The 14,579-nt window shown below is 42.6% G+C and overlaps 1 long non-coding RNA gene across 1 annotated transcript; it reads left to right on the top strand.

Annotated features, from left to right (window-relative positions):
- The first annotated feature begins 4,440 nt into the window (after window positions 1-4,440).
- On the top strand, window positions 4,441-5,589 carry LOC127323185 (uncharacterized). The gene is made up of 3 exons (XR_011744273.1): window positions 4,441-4,635; window positions 4,730-5,316; window positions 5,440-5,589. It is a non-coding gene; the product is annotated as an uncharacterized lncRNA (long non-coding RNA).
- The last annotated feature ends 8,990 nt before the right edge of the window (window positions 5,590-14,579 follow it).

Raw genomic sequence — 14,579 nt, 5'->3', positions numbered from 1 at the left:
GCTCCTGCGATGCCCCGAAACTTGAGGGGGGCCGGGCCCTGCCGGCACCGGCATGGAAAATGTGTAAGGAACAGCTCACTTTCCTGGATACACCAGCCGCACATTGTTGCGCTCTGGTTCACACTGGCCGTGGGCGGTTCTGCCTCGTTGAGGTCTTGGCGGCGCCAGTCGCCAAGGGAGAGGAGGCTAGACGTCGCACCAGGGATGGCCTTGAGTTTCTACTCCATGTGACCATGTTCCGCGCTAAGCATGGAAAGAATGGTGAGCTTCTAGTCGCGCCATGCCGACCTGGCCGCTCCTTCCTCATGCCCAACTATGCAACCGGTACGCCTACTGCATTCTGGATGTGACGATTTCTACTGGCAAGTTTTATATTACTGTAGTAATATGGAAGAACTAGGTTATGCCGAATATGTGTTGTCCGAATTTGACCATAAGTCAACAATAATCCGTCCAATGTTCAAATTATGTGTTGACCATAACAAGGTTGCTGTGTCATTATACTTTTCATTTTTTTAGATAAAGGAGCATAGCTCCATCCTCTGCATCAATATCAGTTCATCAAGATTCACTCATTACATTCACGGAGAAGCTAAGGTCGATACATGAATCAACCATAGGAAAATGTTGACACGCAGAAAATCTATGCATTTGCTATTCTATTAATATACCGCCACCTAGTAGCCTGGAAAAAAAGTCCTGAGCAACCAATATACTTTCATTGGCATCGTGTAAACCATGTGAGATCCTTTGGAAATTCAAAGAAACTTTGCTGGTTTATTTTTTTACTTTTATTTTTAAAATAGGGATCAGCCCGTGTTTCTGCATTGAATAGATGCATACGATCTTTATTTCTTTAGTTTTTAATGAAATCGACGGAAAATTTGGGACCATCAATTTTTTGAAATGTATCTTGCATACTACCCAATCAAAACAAAAGATGCATATGCCAGAAGAAGAAGGTCCTGGAATGGCAAGACAAAGCAATCATATATGTTTGATCGATGATGCCTGGCAGATAGGAAGCAACCATGTCGTACTGAATGTTGATCAAGACAAAGCAATTATATATGTTCAATTTAGACATTTTGCGAAATCGTACAGAATAACTACTATACTAATCCTCAACAGCCTTGATTTTTCTCAAAATTTTGACTTCTTTTTCAGATTAACACAGAGTTGACACGTGTGTTCATTGGTGGTTAATTCCTGCAGTGTTTTGTGTGTGTGCAACTTCGGTGCTGTTTTGCAATTTTTATTCACATTTTGGTGCGTTAGATATGTGACTATAGAACTCCTGTGATGTTTTGCCTTTTCACAAGGTGGCCACATTCTCTAGATTACCTCCTTCCTCTCTCCGTCATTTTTACCAGATCTCATCTACCTTCGCTGGCCTCTCGCTGCTGGAGCTCTTTCCTGGCCGCTCCTCCTTTCGATGGTGTCTTCTTTCTGTTTTTATGGTTTCTTTTTTGATAATTTGATTCCTATGATGTCTTCTCTTTTCGGCTATTTTCTTGTGATTGTTTTCTTGTTTCGATCCGGTTTTCTTTTCCCTCTCTAGCTTTCTCTGTCCCACCCTCTTCTAATCCCCTCTCTTTTCCCTCACCTATGCCGAAGATGATGGCCGCCAGGAGCCACCATCGGGAAATAACATCATCCACTGGCTCTGCTCTCCCCGGACCGTGCTTCCCGGCCCTGCCGTTTCCACGCGCGCAATTCGGATGCTGCAGATCTTGTGCGTGCCGGCGCTGGAGCTGCGTGGTCGCCGCCGATGCTACCGCGACCTGCCGGAGCCTGGCCATGAGCAGCCACCACGATGCCGGAGGCAGCCAAGCGACACGCAGCAAGCTGCTTCTCCCATGTGTCTCATTCTCCTTTGTATGCCGATTAAAAAAAGAGAAGCAGCCTGCAGCGGGGCACCGGCTCGACCGTGGCAGGACGGACCTTGAGGAGGCTCTTCCCTAATGGTGCATCTGCTTCAATCGACTCGAGTGCAGAAACCCGCTTGGGCCGGCTCGAGTCCGACAGCCCGTAGATGGATGAGGCGGACGCCACAGACCTGGAGGTTGCAGGTGTTCCTTGCCTTCGTCTGTCCGCAAGGGAGCCACTCCTTGATGTACTGCAGTTCGCTGACGAATCTACAGATCCACAAGAGAAATGATCAGGTCATTTTTTTTTTCTTGCGTTGAACTTCTTGCTTGATGTATATGAGCACGATTTTTTCTCTAATTGTGAGGGTGTAGATTCTGAAGTAGGTGTTGGAGGAGGCGCAAGGCGTAGTCGCTCCGCGTCGCCCCCGCGGCGACAGGGGCGACCCCTCCTCCTCCCCGACACTTTGAGTCCTTCCAGATTTAACCCTTGTACCAGTGTTGAAGGCTCATAATTGTATTTTGTGATGTTGTTGCTACACGACGATCTGATTCCAGTGAATGAACTTGCTGATACCCCAGACATTCATATCTTAACCTACTAGCTAACCATTTGTGCAAATATTATGTCCCAAGCAACTATGTAACTATTATATCCCATGTCTATGTGTTGTGCCTCATTTGATAGACCACTAGCTGCTAAATCTAGACTTTAACATGGATGGTTAAAACATCAGCTATGATCTTATTTGTCTTGGCAAACAGCTAGAAAGGGTAAGTGGCTTCAGCCTTTTCACAACTCGGGTGAATTTGTCTTGGCAATTTTTTATTAGAAAGATCGAATTGAATAGATCTTCTTCCGTGGTTACAATTACTATAGTATATTTGCTTATATTGTTTTCAGAATTATCCATATGCTACCTAGGTTGGGTTCAGTCTTCTACAAAGGATCAATAAAACTACGTTCTTTCTGTAATTGTTGCTAGGGATCATATCATGTCAATGCTAATAGGATGCCCTGAAACCGATTCATCATTTTTTTCCTGTAATCATTATTGATGATTGGATGGTTAATAAAAATTAAGTAGTAATGGAGGCTATGATGCTGGCCCATGGTTCTCGTGTATTAACCCTTGCTATCGCAGGGTTGTTGTTTCCCATGTCGTCGTCGTCCGGTCCAGCTGAATCTCGGAGTGGCCACGCGAATCACAAGGAGAGGAGGGGGACGGCCTAGCCACGACCACTAGTCCAATCTCGAGATCCAGCGAGGCGATGTTGATGCGCAGCAGAAGGTACTTTCTTTTTCCCCTGCTCTGCTCTGCTATAGTTTTTTTTAGTTGCCCATGCTCGATCCGGTTGTTAATCTTTTGTGCTATACGGTAAGCATGATTCTTCGTACATGATTTGTACCAGGTAGTAACACGGAAGCTTGCAAAGTACGGAAGATGATAGCCATTGCGGACGGTTCGGACGGGACTGATTGATGAGTTGCAGTACCTGACCACACCTGACCGACCGATGTGAGATAGTTTCGGCGAACCAACGATGCAGCGAGTGAGTGCAAAAGTATTTTTTCTCTTGTATGATTTTCCTCCTTGTGTTGCTCTAGGCTAGGATCCATCAAGCTACTAACTTAGTAGTAGCATGTACAATGCTGAGTGAGGCATGTATCCAGGATAGGATCCTGGAGCGAGGCATGCATGAATGAAAGCAACTCGATTTCTGTTTTCCGTCAAAACGAATTCCTTGCAAATTTTCAACTTTTTTTTATTTACCACTTGCGCTCAAGTTATACACCACCTGTCTGGCCTAAACTGTGCTCCGAAACAGTCAACTTAGTGTTAAGGGAGTTATTTGATACTGTAAAGTCATAAGCAGATTACAGTGTCCATGCGGCTGTTGAGGCCAAGCTTGGTTATGAACTATTATGCATTACAGATTTTGCCCAGCACAACACCTTAGTACTCTACAGACTGATGCTTATCTAGCTTGTATTCAGAAAACGAATGGCTATGTGGTTCCTTGTAGTGAATGTGTAACATGTGTGTCATATCTAGCGTACATGTTTACTGACACTTTGTGAGTACTTCCAGATTTAATCCTTGCACCTTACTATAGCACATGTGTCGAAGGCTCATAATTGGATTTGTGATGTTGTTGCTACACGACGATCTAATTCCAGTGAACGAACTTGCTGATACCCCAGACATTCATATCCTAACCTACTAGCTGACCATTTGTGCAAATATTTTCCTAACGATGTCTGCGTATTGTGCCTCATTTGATGGACCACTAACTGCTAAATTCGGACTTAACATGGATGGTTAAAACATCAGCTGCGATCTTATTTGTCTTGGCAAACAGCTAGAAAGGGGAAGTGGCTAGAGCCTTTTCACAACTCACGCGACTTTAGCCATGCATACTATGCATTTTTTATTAGACAGGATCGAATTGCATAGATCTTCTTCTGTTGTTACAAACTTACAATACAATTACTATATTATATTTGTTTATATTGTTTTGATAATTATCCATATGCTAGCTAGTTGCCTCCTGCATATTATATCTGATGTGTCTTGTATCCTGTATTTTTTCATATGATGTATATATACAAGTGAAATTCTGATGTGTTCTAACTTAGTATAGCTTGGATTTATGCTTTCGATTATTCAGGCATCAAGCGCCGATGCTCCTGGCAGTCCCCTTTCAGCGGCAGGCCCCAATCCATGGAGGGCTTCACCGTCGACCCAACCTCGACTCCTCACCGGTCAGTCCCTCTTCCTCACTCATTCTTTATTTCTTAGTCTTCAATCAGCTTTTCTCACACCGTGGAGATCCCCTTGTGCTCTGATTTGTAGCAGGTCCAGGATGATGGCCAGGTAAGTCTGATCTCCAGCTCCAGGGGGATGCCCCATACCTTGTTGTGTTGTGCTCCTCACGGTAAAAGCCATCATCAACACTTAAATGAAGAGATACTGAAGAAATGTCCACTCGTGAGTATGTTGGGTTTAGTCTTGTGTAAAGAATTAATAAAACTAATTTCTCTATCTAATTATTGCTATCATATCATGCCAATGCTAATAGTTTCTTTGTCACAAAGCACGAACAGATGCCCTGAAACTGATTCATCATTTTTCTATTATAATTATTGATGAATAGATGGTCAATAAAATTAAGTAGTAATGGAAGCTATGATCCTGGCCCATACTTATCGTGTTAATCAAGTTATCTTGCTACATAGGCAATTCCATGTAGTTCTGTTAACCAAATGCCACATCAACTCATGTGGTTAATCCTTCCTATCACAAGGTATTTGCTGCCGATGTTGTTGTTCGGACCAGCTTTAGCTGGTAGTGGATGACTCACAATGTGAGGAAGGGGACGGTCCGGCCACGACCAGTAGACCAATCTCGAGCTCCAGCGTGACGTTGACGATGCCCAGCAAAAGGTACTTTTGTTCCCCTCTACTCTGCTATAGCTGTGTTAGTTTCCCTTGATTGATCGATCCAGTTGTTAATCTTCTGTGCTCTATGGTAAGCATGATTCTTAATATATGATTTGTACCGGGTAGGAACGCGCAAGCTTGCAAAGCACGGAAGATGATGGCCATTGCATATGGTCAGGACAGGATTTTGCATATGTTGCTGCTGATCGATGCGGTGCAATACGTTACCACACCTGACCGACCTTAACGAGATAGTTTCGGCGAACCAACGATGCAGCGATTAAGCGCAAAGTATCTTTTTTTTTTCTCTCTTGATTTTCCTCGTGTGCTGCTCCAGGCTAGGATATGTACAACACTGAGTGAGGCATGCATCTTGGATAGGATTTAAGAGCGAGGCATGCATGAATGAAAGCAACTCGATTCTGTTTTCCTTCGAAACGAATGCCTTGAAAATTCAACTTTTTTTGATTCACCACTTGCACTCAAGTTGAAGACCACCCCCTCTGCACTGAAATAGTCAATTTAGTGTTAAAGAGAGTTATTTGAAAGGGTATAATCATCGGTGGATTACAGTATCTATGTGGCCGTTGAGGCCAATCTTGGTTATGACAGCGATTATCAAATAGGAATTTTGGCCAGCAGAGCACCTCGGTACTTAGTGTAATCTCCAGCCTGATGCTTATCTAACTTATATTCAGAAAACAGATGGCTCTGTGCTTCCTTGTACTAAATGTGTAATAGGTGTGTCATATCCAGTTTACAAGTTAACTGGCACTTCAAGTCCTTCCAGTTTTGATCCCTGCACCTTATTATCGCACATGTGTGGAAGGCTCGTAGTGTGAGTTGTGATCTTCCTGCTGCACTGCGATCTAATTCTGGTTAAAAAACTTGTTGGTAACCCAAGAAATTCATATCCTAACCTACTTGGTGACAATTTATACAAATGTTATGTCCCAATCTACTCTGTAACTATTATATCCAATGTCTATGTGTTTTGGCTCATATGGTGGACTAGTAGCTGCTATATCTGGACTTCAACATGGATGGTTACGGTGCCATGTGTGCATACGGAAGAATAGCAGCCGCGATTTTAGTTGTCTTGGCAAACAGCTAGAAAGGGGAAGTAGTTGCAGCCTTTTCACAAGTCACACAAGCTTAGCCATGGATGCTATGCATGTTTTTTTATTAGACAAGAACTGAATAGAGCTTCTTCTGATTTAGTGCAGTATATTAGTTGACATTGTTTTGAGAATTACCCATATGATACATGTCGTGTTGTCTTCTGTGTAGTTTTATATATGTGTTCTAACTCAATTTATCTCAGATTTATGCTTCTGATTATTCAGGCATCCCACTGAAAATTCATGCTTTATTGGCGTTTTTTTTATCTTGAAAGCTGAGATGAAAGATCTGGTGGAGGAGAGGACCTCCCTCATGGCAAGTTGCCTCATACATGTTATACCCAATTGTCCTGTTTCCAGTCTAGTTTAATACCCTGTATATATATACAAGTGGAATTCTGATGTGTTCTAACTTAATATAGCTTGGATTTATGCTTTTGATCATTCTTGCGTCTCACTGATCTTTTGGCTTTAGTCACCCATGATGGAGTGTGACTACAACTAGTGGGAGGGGCTCGTCGTGGCGCAGAGATGATGTCGGGGAGCCACGAGAAACAAGCTGGTCGTCACCTGCCCTGTCTGCTGGTTTTGGTAGTCTAGCAAGAGATGCTGCCTACCGGTGAGTTCTCTCTTCTCCCTCTTCGTGTATGTTTGCTAAATTTCGGTTCCTTTTTCCTGTTGAATGTGTATGCAGTTGAGAAAATCGTATGCATCATGTTTGGCGTGTGATACTTGTGTTTGAAATAAGAAGTGTTTTATGTTCCTCTGACTACAGTGGGTCTAGCGTGGAAACCCCATTGTGTGTGCCATGTTTTATGAAATACTTTCAAGTTTTATGTGTGAATCAACAACACGCCTATACTGGCTAAAAATGTATGAATGGTGTTCTTATATGTATTATGACCAAGTAACAACTTTGTTTTGCTATTCATCATTTTTGCATTTTTGTGGAGTATGGATGGATTTGGGGGTAACCGAGTCACATTGTAAAGACCTGGAAGCTATGTACACGTAGTTGCTTGGACCATCTGAGAAACAGTAATTATTCGTGTGCATAAACCCCTTCACCGTGTGGTCATTTTTCAAAGCAAACTATTGAACATAATGCATGATGTATTTTTGAAATAAAATATAAAAATATTTAGGTATTTTTGCCTCTGTAATCATACTATATATTGCAGTTTTGCTAATGTAATCATGTACTACTCCCTTGTGCAAAATTATGTCTGTTCATTTTTCAATAGTTGCAGCTGGTGAAAATACTTGTATTTAGCAGGGTTGCTTTAGAAATAATTTGTTAATCCTATTTTAGTAATGGTATGACACTTCATGTGTATAATTTACCATTCTCGTGCCCTGCAGAAAAGGAGAAGGATATCAAGGTCGGTGTCCCCAAGCTCCTGCTAGTGCTCACCTGCTCGGGCTACTGTTGCTGATGTCTCCCTCGACCGCGTCCTTGAATTGTTGCTCACCGGCACGGCTTCCCCCTTTGTTAGCCGGTTCATATCCATGTGGACATAAGCTCTTCTATGCGAAGAAATTGATGTATCAGAAGATATTGTTGTTGATGCCTTTAAGAATGTACAGATTTCCATTGAGAAAATATGTACCTTACCTTTACTTGGAAAGAGTCATCAAAATGGCATTACTGCCTTTGAGTACTCTACTTGGACTGATCTTGGGAAGACTTCATCTTTGTCCCTTGTGATTCTAGGTATAATGCTTTCCATAGTTACTTTTTTACATGTTTCCATACTTCTTATAGCTTTGAACCAACAATCTTATATCTATCAGAGTTCCACAATAGTCATATTTGTTTTTGTTGATTTTTGTTACTACCTGTAATTCTTGTTTACTTTATTTACTTTTCAGCCAAAAATTATGAATATCCATCTATTATAGTTTTCTTAATACATGATTCACAATTTTTAAGCACTGGAAGGGAAAAGATCCTTTTTTTATCCATCACGCTGAGCGATGATTTCATAAGAAATGCTTCTGTCCCTGAATGTTAAAACTGTGATTGTAATAAATTATTTATGTGTAACTTGCAGTTTTCAGTGCCGACGAACGGATGCTAAGATGTTGTTCCTTCAATCAGTGCTAAAACAGGTCTATACGTTGAAGGATCAGTTTCACCTGCAACTTGTGATGTTGACAACAAGATTCTAAGAATAGGAAAGTACCAAGTTTGCATCGCTGAAGAAATGTGATATAGTAGCAAAGGATCATTCGTTGCAGGTACCTTATATGATGATATAGGGAATGAAGTTAAAGCTTCAAAGGTATTACTTTTTGCAAACACTTATTTGTGTGTTCTCTCTAGAGTCTTAAGTTCATGGGTATATGCTACAATTGTGTTTTTGGCCTGATTTCTCCGCTTTCTCATTTTTTTTGCTGGAGAAACAAACCGCTTTTGCATTATTTCTTTTAAAAAAGCCATGGCATGTGAGGTCAAGGTGAAACACCCATTTATTTTAATTTTCGTTTCTAGCAAAGACTTGTAATTGCATATTATCATAATATGCTTAGTCAGAAATGGTTCCACTTGTAGTCATTCAAATTTTAATAATGCACTGCTGTATTCATTATGAAATGGTGTTTCTTTGCGGCTGGTAATGGTATGCATGAGTTACATATAACTAAATTGGCACCCAATGCCACTATATGAGTGCTAAAGTGGATTGGTGTACCTACCACTAATGCTCATGATATTGTTTTTCTTAATGATCACTCCCACATTCATGTGCTTGTGAAGTGTTAAATCAGGTGTTTAAGTTTGAAGCCACATTTCTTTCTTTCTAAATTAACCTATTACAACAGTTCTTGCTACAAGCTTGACTAAGCCAATACTATGGTACTAACTCAACTAGCATTCCAATGTAGTGCCATGGGTTCGGTATCACTGTCCAACCAAAGGACGGTGATTTTATTGAAGCTAGATCTGAATCAAGCTAGACATGGGTTGTAATTTCCGAGGTGGTGGTAAGCCTGCAGGAATGGGGGTGGTAAGCTTGGAGCTGGAGGTGCTCCCGATTTTGGTGGTAAGGATGATATCCCGAATGTAAGTGCTTGACCAGTGCTTATCTGCCTTTGTTGTGTACCTTGTATGAGCTATTGATAGTGGAGGAACCTCCTTTATGAAACTAAATGGCATCATTCTTTGTTGAGCAGAACCCCAACCCGATGGCAACATTCAGTGATCTAGAGGTCTTGTCGGCTCTTCAGTATGGTACGATTTTTCACTCAAATTGCAAGCCCTTGTTTCTTTATGATGCAATTCTCTTGTTTGAGCTCACCATTTTGCTAGAGAATGTTGTCGTAATAAAAACATCACAAGAAGGCGTTAGGAGATGGATATGATGGTTTGTTATTGCTGGTGTGGATGACGAATCGGATGGATACGAGGACGGCACTAGATGCTGCGGTAGCGGCAACTTCATGCTCATCTAGAAGTGAAGAAGTGAAGCAGCCGTGGAAGGTTGGGTGCAGCCTTGAGCCACGTGACCAGCTAGATTTTCTCTGTGAAAGTAGTAATCAGATCTAATTGTATTCTTAGGAACAGAGCAGTCCTGATTGTATGGCATGCACAGCTTGCTCATGTTGAGCCTGGCATTCTTCTACTTTTTGCTGATGTAAATAGAATTTGGCTATCAGTAAATACTGTATGGTGTGACTTGCTATGTTAATGGAAGCAGTATTTGAACCTTTATGCCTGACTCTGATTTCCAATTGAACCTGCTGGAAGCAGTATTTGAACCTTTATGCCTGACTCTGATTTCCAATTGAACCTGCTCATTTGATATCTGAGATAAGACCCGCGTGGCTGCTAATTGATGTGAAACATATGCTCTCTCTCTCTTTCTTTGTACATCTACAGAACCAAAGAGGACAAATCATAATACTTTTTGTAAAAAGTATTGTTAGCGGGTAATAATGTCGTCATTAAGCTGGTCGTATAATGGTATAATTGAGGAGAGAGGCTCCTCGAGTCCACAACTTGTTTTAGTTTTCTTCGGAAACCAACTTAACCAAGGGAGTTAAGATTTAACACCTTGGAAGACTCTACCGTAGGTCCTCCACCACAGCGTGCACACAATCTCTTCACTCGAGGGAGATTAGTTTTCCTCTGTAACACCCGCCCACTAGGGTTTGTGCTGGGGGAGCGTTGGATTCGTGGTTATGGGTAAATCAATCAAGGGAGTTAAGATTTAACACCTCGGAAGACTGGCTGGAAACGCAAGCCCGAGAAGCTAGGGGCTAATATCTAGATGCATGCATGCATGCACAGGTAGGTTGTAGGAGGAGTTATCCGGGAGACATTTGGACTGCCCAGGCTTGGTGGTTTAATGGCTGTGATTCCATCCCAGTCTTGTATCCAACGTTCATTCAAGGAGCGATCCGCGTGAGAGGTATTCTGGCCAATCAACCTAATTCCTGGTGATAATTATCCTTCCCGCCTAAAAGAAAAAGGTTGAACTCGAGAGAGTTCTCTTCCCTCCAATCTTCTTCTATAAATACAAGGCGATGGTGAGACCGCGGGCGGCATCGCGTGCGTGACTTGTGACTTTGGGCTTTGGCGAGGAGAGAAGAGGAGAGGACTTGCCATGCCGACGGCCACAGCCGGCAGGTAACTCCCAACTGCATACTTTTTTTTCTTCTCTTCACTTGGAGCTCATTCCTAGGAGATACCAACTAATCTGTGTTTGTTCTTAATAGTAGTAGTGTGCGACCGAGCTCCCTTAGTTGAAGGTGGCCTTCGTTTTTTTAACCACAGACCGATCGTTGATGGAGTAGGCGTTTGTTTCTTGTGGATATCCTTTTTTCTTGGATCTGATTTTGAGCGTTTGTTTTTGTGCAAATAAGGCAAAAGGGATCGTATAGGCGGGCGTGACAGTTTGGGTGCAGGGAGGGGAATTGGTTGCGTGATTCAGGCGAGACCAAGCGCGCGCGCAAGTCTCCATCTCCGGGCCGGATCGATGGACCCCACGTTCCACGCGCTCGCTCCAGACGGAACCCTGGTGGTCGATGTCAGCAAGCAGAGGGCCTTCTACGGGGCGTGGTTAAGTTGTTTTTATTTTTATTTTGAGATGACAGCGCTGGCCACTGACGGCGGGAAAGAGACAAGTCCCTACCTCTACTCCTGCGACATCCCCAAGAACTTCGCCAATGGGCCAGAGTGGAAGATGTGTAAGGACGAGCTCACCTTCGTCGAGGACGTCGCAAGCCAGGCGCTCGTCCACACCGGGCGTGGCAGGTTCTGCCTCGTCGAGACGACGTCCTTGCCACTCGACGAGGGAGCCAAGGATAACCAGTGCACCTGCTCGACCGGGGAAGACGTAGACCAATACCTGCTTCATGTCACCATGTTTTGCGCTAAGCATGATAAGAATGGCGACCTCGTGGTCTCGCAGTGCCGACGTGGCCGCTCCTACCTCGCGTCCAATTATGCCTCTGAATCGCTTAGAGCATTCTGGCTATGATGCGAATTGAACCCATTTCCGCCATGTGAGTTATTCTTTATATTTTAGTGTGCCGGCCATCAATTATAATTTTATGAATTTCTCCTTTCCAATAAGTCACCTTCCACTCAAATGGTATCCTGAATTTGATTGTCAAAAAATCAATATGTTGAACTTTTTTATTTAATGAAAATTAAGTAGTTGCATAGTTTAGCTCAATGCATGTCTGGCATATAAAAAAAAGTATATTCCTCTGGTGATTTAAACCAAATGCATCGTTATTTTTATTTAGGTTATGCAAAGAAACCAAATGGTTACGATAATATTTTTTCTGGTCCCGGTCTCTACATTTTGATTTTTGACAGATTTTAACCCAGGCCTAAGATCACTCAAATTATGGGTGTTTTTTCTTGTCCAAATTGACCATAAATTTCAATTTTCTTTGAATGATGACTAGAGTTCATGCATAGCCATTTTTTCATTACAGTTTAGAAATTTCTTGGTACCGTTTAAATTGTCTTTGAAAACCATATATATACAAGGGGCACTACCCATCTGTTTCCAGTCAAGGTTTTTTTCTCGGCAGGCAAAAAATATCGGTGACCACCGGTATTCCGGTATTTCGGAAATACCGGCCAAATACCGGCCGAGATTTGTCAAACGAACTCACTATTTTGTTCAAAATTTATATAAAAAAATAAAATTTGGCCAAATTACTTAAATACCGGAGAATTTCGTTCGGTATTTCTTTTTCTCGGTGGTAACCGGTTTTCTCCGAAATCTCGGAAATTCCGGCCGAGAAAAAAAAACCTGTTTCCAGTACAAGTCGATCATGTCTCATGAATTTTTTTTGGGTGTATCTTTTGTCTTAGGAGTATATACCATATCAAGGCACAAGAAGGAGATAAAAACTTTCAATTTGCCTCCCCTGATTAATTGTGAGTTAAATTCGGTGGAGTTCTAAAACTCGGCTGTTTTCCAGGATACTGAAGGAGCTCAGGTTTGCTGCTCAATTTGATGCCGAATTCAGTCTTCTCCAAAGGTTAATCTTCCATAGTTCCATGGAATCAAGTGGGACAAGTGTTGGCTAGAATACGTAGCAGGCAGTATGTCAAAGTGCGCAAGTGCTCTCTGCATTTGGATATTGACCAGATTTTGATAAGTGCTAAGATCATTGAAATAATGTGTCTTTTCATTAGTAAAGTTGACTGGACTTGTTTTATTCAATTTTCTAGACTGATCTTATTTTGAATTGCCATTGAATGTGGACTAGAGTTCATGTGTCGCCACTTGTTAGTATTTCACTCTAATGTAGAAATTTGTCCGCACCAGCTAAATAATTACGTGTTTGTATTGAAAACTTCACAAGGCGCACTACCGATCTGCTTAAAGTAAAAGTCTCAGTGCCATGAATTTTCTGAAGTGTATCTTTGCATACTACGCGTGCTAGAACCAGAAGAATTTTCAGGTTTTGCAAGACGATATGTATAAAAAGGTTTAAGATATGTAAGATATACACCGAAAGCCGCGGTACTCGTTTCACTAAAACACTGAAATTAAACCGCTTGATTACAAGCACCGAATTCAGAGAATACTATCATATGGGAGCCACCGGTCCTAATCGTCGGTGTGAAAAAGGTTTAAAATATACACATCAAGAAAAATCCAGAGAAGAAGTTCAGCCAACTATATAAAACATACTGGTAACTAAAGGGTGGCTGACCGTATTCAGCCAGAAACATAATACGTTGTACCAGTTCTTGTGTAACACCAAGAAAATAAAATGAAGGAATACTATAAAAATTAAAATCCAACGGAAAATTATGTTATGGAAGAAGGAAAAATTTGAAGACCTCGAAGAATTGTTAGTATCTTTTAGACTTTATTTTGTAATCGTTGGAGTCAGCTCGTGTATCTCTACCACGTACTATTTGGTACTATGAATATATGTGGTATTGATTGTCCAAAAAAAATCCAATGGAAGATGGTCGACTAAATATCATTATTACATCCAGAATGCAGTAAGCAAACCCCCAGAGTAACTGGGCACAAGGTAGGAGCGGCTAGGCTGGTACGGCGTGACCTCAAGCTCGCCATTCGTTGCACGCTTAGCACAAAACATGGTCACACGCGCCTCTCCTCCCTGGCTGGCCTCAACGAGGCAGAACTTGCCGCACCCAGTGTGGACAAGCGTGCGGCTCGTGGCCGTTGTGGGTGCATTGACGAATGTGAGTTCCTCTTTACACATCTTCCACACTGGCTCGGGGAGCGTGGTAGCATTTCGACCACATTGGCTCCCGGGGTGTGCAAGGGCCGGGGTGTGCAAGGGCCGTCGGAACATCGCAGGCACACAGATATGAATATCCTTTAATGCTCCCTCCTTCTTTGCCATCGGCCACTCGAATCCCGACCCAGGTGCCTATGTCACTGTCGTAGTACCCCCTGCCGTGGAAAGGTAGGAGCCATTTGCCACGGTCCGCCGACTCTCCGGTCTTTCACCGGTAGAAAAAGAGTCTTTGGTCGCGGTTCGCAACTGCCATTAGTCGCGGTTGCGCAACCGCGACCAATTAAGCGCGACTAAAGGCCCCTCCTTTAGTCGCGGTTTCTTACGAACCGCGACTAAAGGCACATCCACGTGGCCGCCAGCAGTCCGTCGGGGCGGAGGACCTTTAATCGCGGTTCT

The sequence above is a fragment of the Lolium perenne genome, chromosome 4 (assembly GCF_019359855.2).
Source record: "Lolium perenne isolate Kyuss_39 chromosome 4, Kyuss_2.0, whole genome shotgun sequence".
Taxonomy (NCBI): domain Eukaryota; kingdom Viridiplantae; phylum Streptophyta; class Magnoliopsida; order Poales; family Poaceae; genus Lolium; species Lolium perenne.
Note: the sequence above shows the minus strand (reverse complement) of the source record. Positions and strands in the feature narration are given on the sequence as shown.